Source organism: Osmerus mordax, chromosome 11 (assembly GCF_038355195.1).
Source record: "Osmerus mordax isolate fOsmMor3 chromosome 11, fOsmMor3.pri, whole genome shotgun sequence".
In the NCBI taxonomy this organism is placed as follows: domain Eukaryota; kingdom Metazoa; phylum Chordata; class Actinopteri; order Osmeriformes; family Osmeridae; genus Osmerus; species Osmerus mordax.
Genome location: NC_090060.1, coordinates 17,363,200 through 17,369,199, shown reverse-complemented (window position 1 = coordinate 17,369,199; position 6,000 = coordinate 17,363,200).

The following is a 6,000-nucleotide window of genomic DNA, read 5'->3' as shown; positions in this document are numbered from 1 at the left end:
TCAGCCTTTCTTGAGTTACCACAGATGTTTTACATTTGAGTATGTGTTGGTCAGAAAATGTGTGTGTGTGTGTGTGCATATGTGTGTGTGCGTTTGAGTGAGCAGGCTTGCGTGTGTGTGTGTGTGTGTGTGTGTTGGCAAGAAAATTTGTATATGTGTGTGTGTGCATGAGTGAGCAGGCTTGCGTGTGTGTGAACATGCGTGTGTGAGCCAATAGTGTAAATGGATCAATATGATGTCCCTGAGCACTGTGAGAGTGTTGTGACTGGAGTTGAGTTTCCAGTTGTCTGAACCTGATGCCCTTCCTCCCTCCCTTTCTCTCCCTCTCTCCCCCCCTCTCCCCTCCGTCTCTCTCCTCTCTCTCCTCTCTCTCCTCTCTCTCCCCTCTCTCTCTCCTCTCCTTCCCTCTCCCCCTCTCTCCCTCTCCCCCTCTCTCTCTCTCTCCTCTCCTTCCCTCTCCCCCCCCTCTCTCTCTCTCCCCTCTCTCTCTCTCCTCTCCTTCCCTCTCCCCCTCTCTCCCCTCTCTCTCCTCTCCTTCCCTCTCACCCTCTCTCTCTCTCCTCTCCTTCCCTCTCCCCCTCTCTCTCCTCTCTCTCTCCTCTCCTTCCCTCTCCCCCTCTCTCTCCTCTCTCTCTCCTCTCCTTCCCTCTCCCCCTCTCTCCCCTCTCTCTCTCTCCTCTCCTTCCCTCTCCCTCTATGTTCTGTATAGCGTGAGGGGAGTAAGTCAGTCAAGCAGCCGTAAGAGTAAACACAAGCTAATCTCCCCCCTGCTCCTCCCCCCCAACCCCCTCTCCTAACAAACACAGATGACGTCATTTAGCAGTAATACACATACACTCTCTCTCTCTCTCTCTCTCTCTCTCTCTCTCTCTCTCTCTCTATCTCTCTCTCCTACTTTCACTTGCATGCACACACACACACATTGTGACACAGACAATGTCTCTGTTTCTCCATTTTTTTCCTCCCTCTCTCTCTCTCTCTTTCTCTCTCTGTCTCTCTCTCTGTCTTTCTCTCTCTCCCTCTGTCTCTCTCTCTCTCTGTCTCTCTCTCTGTCTCTCTCTCACACACATACTCATAAGCAATTCTGACACTCTCATTAAACCATAGCAGGCATGTAAAAGGAAGATGATGCCCTGGCCTGGTTAACCTTTCACCTCCCTCTCTGTGTGTGTGTGTGCTTGTCTGTGTGTGCTTGTCTGTCTGTGTGTGTGTGTGCTTGTCTGTGTGTGTGTGTGTGTGTGTGCTTGTCTGTCTGTGTGTGTGTGTGCTTGTCTGTCTGTGTGTGTGCTTGTCTGTGTGTGTGTGTGTGAGAGAGAGAGTGAGAGGGGGGGGGGGTATTTACTGCCAGTGAAAGTGCAGAGAGGTAAAATGTCTAAGACTGTTACCCCTTTTCCACCAAAGTGAACCGGGAGCTAGTTGGGAGCCGGTGCTAGAGCCGGTACAGAGCTGGTTCAGTTTGCGAGCCTTCTAAGAACCGGTTTGCTTTTCCACGGGCTAGAGAGCCACCACAGAGCCACGACACTACGTCACTGTAGAGCAGAGCCCGTCTAAAGGCTGTCCGAAGAACGCGAGGTTGAGATGCGTGTTTTCTAGGCTATTGTGCAATACCCTATTACGCAGCAGTATGACAACACTGGCATTATCAGTGCAACATTTTATAAACTTTTGCTGTATAGTGCTTGTGTATGACATTTGTGTTAAATATAGGCTCATACTTAAATCAAATTCAAAGGATTCTTTTCGTCTTGTTGGTCACGGTAACCCCGCCTCTGACGCAAGCGGTTCTTACTTTGGTTCCTACTTTAGCCCAGCAATGTTTTGGTTCTACTTTAGCCCAGCAATGTTTTGGTTCTACTTTAGCCCAGCAATGTTTTGGTTCTACTTAAGAACCACTTTCCTGGTTAGGAGCCCGGTTCTCAGGCTGGCAAAGGAGAAATAACTGGTTGGAGATTAAGCACTGGCTCCGAACCAGCACCCAAAATGCGTTGGTGGAAAAGGGGTATGTGAGACATAAGAGGTTCACAGTCCCTGTCAAGGAGGTCAAATAATGGTGAACACACACACATACACATACACACACACACACACACACATACACACACACCACCTTACAACTGTTGGTTTCTTCTTATTATTTTTCTGTGTCTTGTCCCGTTACCCCCCCCCCTTCTCTCTCTTTTCAACACCTTCTCTCCTGTTGCCTTCTCTTTCACCCTCTCTCTCTCTCCTTTTCTTTCATCTCTCTTTTACTCTCTGTCTCACTTATTCTGTCTCTCTCACTGTCTTTCTTTCTAATTCTCTCTCTTTCTCTGTATCCGTCACTCTCCACTCTCCCTCGTTCAGAGATATGATGCTATTTTTAGAGAGTGACTCAGAGCAGCTGTTGATGGACTCCTTTCACCCTCTCAATCTGGCAGACACCATCTATTGCTGTCTGGCAGCTCCCTCACACACACCTTACACACACACACCTTACACACACACACCTTACACACACACAACGTACACCACATACACCTTACACACACACACACACACCTTACACACACACACCTTACACACACACAAACACACCTTACACACACACACCTTACACACACACAAACACACCTTACACACACACACCTTACACACACACAACGTACACCACATACACCTTACACACACACACCTTACACACACACACACACCTTACACACACACACCTTACACACACACACCTTACACACACACACCTTACACACACACAACGTACACTACATACACCTTACACACACACACACACACCACATACACTACATAAAACTTACACACACACAAACCCTCTCTATCACACGTGATAAGAGTTATCATACAGAGGGTGACCAACTGTAAATGTGTGTATAAGTGTATGTGTGTAGTGTGTGTGTGTGGTGTATGTGTATGTGTTAGTGGTTTCACAGCCAGTTTACTGTTTGGAACAAACACCAGTGCACTAGCACCAGTTTGACACTATGAGCAGCAGTGTGTTTGTTTGGCGTGAGGTTGATGATGTGCCCACTGTGAGTGTTCCTGTTTGCACCGTCACACATCTCTCTCTCTCGCGCCAACAGTCACAGGCTGTTCCGACGGCTCACTCTGTTCCTGTCGTATAGTTATTTAGTCTAATGATGTTGTCTGTCTGGTGACGTTCACAACCGAAAGGTCTTTGCAGAAAGAGTCTGCCGTCCAGAAGTTGCAGGGAGTGTGGTTTCCTTGCTTTGTGGCTGAGGCCTGACTCTGTGTGTGTGTGTGTGTTTCAGGAGGGCGCCCCCCAGTGGCAGGGATGGAGAGGTGTGTGTCGCGGCCTGCTCGCCTTCCTCTCAGACACGCTCAGCGCTCTCCAGAGACGTACGTAGGACGGGCGGACGCCTTCCCGCCCGCGCCAGGCAGCGGCCAGCGTGGGTCAGACTGTGGTGAAGGTGGAGGGCAGGCGCTGGCGCCCCCTGTTGGATGAAGGAGAAACAGCCTGTGAACTGGACACAGCCTGCTGGAACAGACTGTTTGTTTTTCCTTACTTTTGTTTTTTTTTCTTTCATTTGTTAGTTTCAACACGAGGCCAGTTTATAGAAAGGCTGTGAAATAGGACGGTTCAGACACCTTTCCTAGCACTGTCAGAATAGTTTTTCCCCCATCCTTGTCACACCAGTGTTAATAGTTATTTGTATATATTTTTGGGAAATGATGATAAATTAAATGTAGACTTGATGAACTTAAAAGTACTTACAACTTCAGTTTGCTGTTACCTGCCAAGGTGCAGTGTGCTTCCTGTATTTGGACCAATCTCTGAGCCGTTCCAAGAATTTAAATCCAGTGGATTTGAGATGGTTACTCTGGTTAAAAGTGATTATTATATTTTGATTAAGATGCTTAATTAATTGCCCCTTAACTGTACAAAATGTGTATTTTAGTTTGGGAAATGAATACGGGTCGAGAGCCTAATTTATGACATTTGAAGCCACTATTTGTAGCTTTGCATTTTTTTTATCTTTCTCAAACCATTCTGGACAATTATGTTGTTGTTTTTGTGTGTGTAAATCTCAGTTTTTGGCCTTATTTATTAGGACAGTTGGAGAGAGAGACAATAAAGCAGGGGGGGCAGGATATGACCCGGGGGGGGGGGGGGGGGGGGGGGGGGCAGGATATGACCCGTGCCAGATTAGAACCAAGGGACCTACCTTTTGAAGAAATTAAAATGTTCTAACATTTCTGAGGAAAATACATATTCAAATGTGCTGGAAAGTTGAAAGAGTTAGATGCCTGAATAGGTTTGGAGATTAAGGAATAGGTTTGGAGATTAAGATGTTCGTAGTTCCATCTGGAGCAGAGGTCAGGTGACTTGATACAGCAGCTACAGTGTAACCCTGTGGGTTAACAACAAGAGCTGCATTCAAACACCGGACATGGATCGAGTCAAGTGTCATTTCACTTAAAGGTCTAATTTTTCTAAATCCCATGTTGTAAAACCCATTTGAACTCGGATTCTTAACAGAAACCAAAAACAACTTAATGAAAAACGTTGCAGGTTAGCACACACACACGGTTTGGATGTCAAACATGAGGCTTTGAAACTTCCTTACAGAACACCTTCCACCCTGAGTGTCTGTGGTACGTGTCTCCTGAAGCTGTTCTACATTGGTTCTACAGTAGTTCTACAGCGGTGCTACTCAATGGATCTCATGTTCTGTGTGTTACCATACCTGGCCTTAAAACCATTCTACAGAGCTGTTCTATGTTTAGAGGAAAGGGCTTTAAACAATACTTTTCCCCAGGTCCTCTTTGTAAGGTCGGCCCCTGTGACTGCTTCCTGTAACCACTGTGGTCATGTGCTATGCTGTGCTCTGAGCACGTGCAGCCGGCCTCATGACTTCCTGAGTTGTGGTCCACTTCCTGTGGCCGCTCCTGTGACTTCCTGTGGGGTGCAACAGGGAGGGAGGTACACCCCTGGTCCTGCACAGCATCTCTGTCTCAATCAGTTTCATGCAGTGCACATTCTGTGTAATTGTAATGTTTTTTTATTTTTCTTGCTGTCTTTTTCTACGGTGAACTTTGTACATGAATTTTGTACGGATTGTTTCTTTTTTTAAATTACAATAAAGATATGAAATATATCATCCCCTCATGTTCTGCTCTTGTTATGTGTGAGAGTCATGGCAACTGTTTACGTTGGGAGGGGGGGGCGTGTGGTTGCCAGGGGGAGGGGGGGGGGCGTGTGGTTGCCAGGGGGAGGGGGGGCGTGTGGTTGCCAGGGGGAGGGGGGGCGTGTGGTTGCCAGGGGGAGGGGGGGCGTGTGGTTGCCAGGGGGAGGGGGGGCGTGTGGTTGCTGGGGGGAGGGGGGGGGCGTGTGGTTGCCAGGGGGAGGGGGGGCTTATGGTTGATCTCTGCACATCTGGAGAACATGCTAAGAACACGCTAATGAGAGATTAGTGGATCAAGGATCACAAAGTATAAACATTTACATGTGTAGCATATGTGGTTCACGCCAGGTCAGACATTAATCTACATCACGTGTGACTAATACTCTGAGATCAGATCACTTGTTCTGTATGTGTCAGGGTCTTACATGGTGTGTTCTTGACATGATTGAAGGTTAGAAGTGGTTGTTTTTCCTTGTCTCTCAGTTGGGTGGTCTAACGACTACTCAAACAAGCAGGAGAGAAGCACATACTACACCCACACACATCTGGACTAGGAAGTCCTCACCTGCATTAGGAGACACGGGAGCCAATCACGTCGAAGCATGTCAGAGTTCACAAATCTGATTGGTGAGTGAAATGGCCGCAGGATCTGTGCTGCTCAGCAGGGGGTGCAGACCACGGTCTAGGGGCCATGTTGTTTTTTCACTGGTGTGTGTGTGTGTGTGCATGTTTGTGAACATGTACGTGTGTGTGTGTGTGTTTGTGAACATGTACGTGTGTGTGTGTGTTTGTGAACATGTACGGGTGTGTGTTTGTGAACATGTACGGGTGTGTGTGTGTTTGT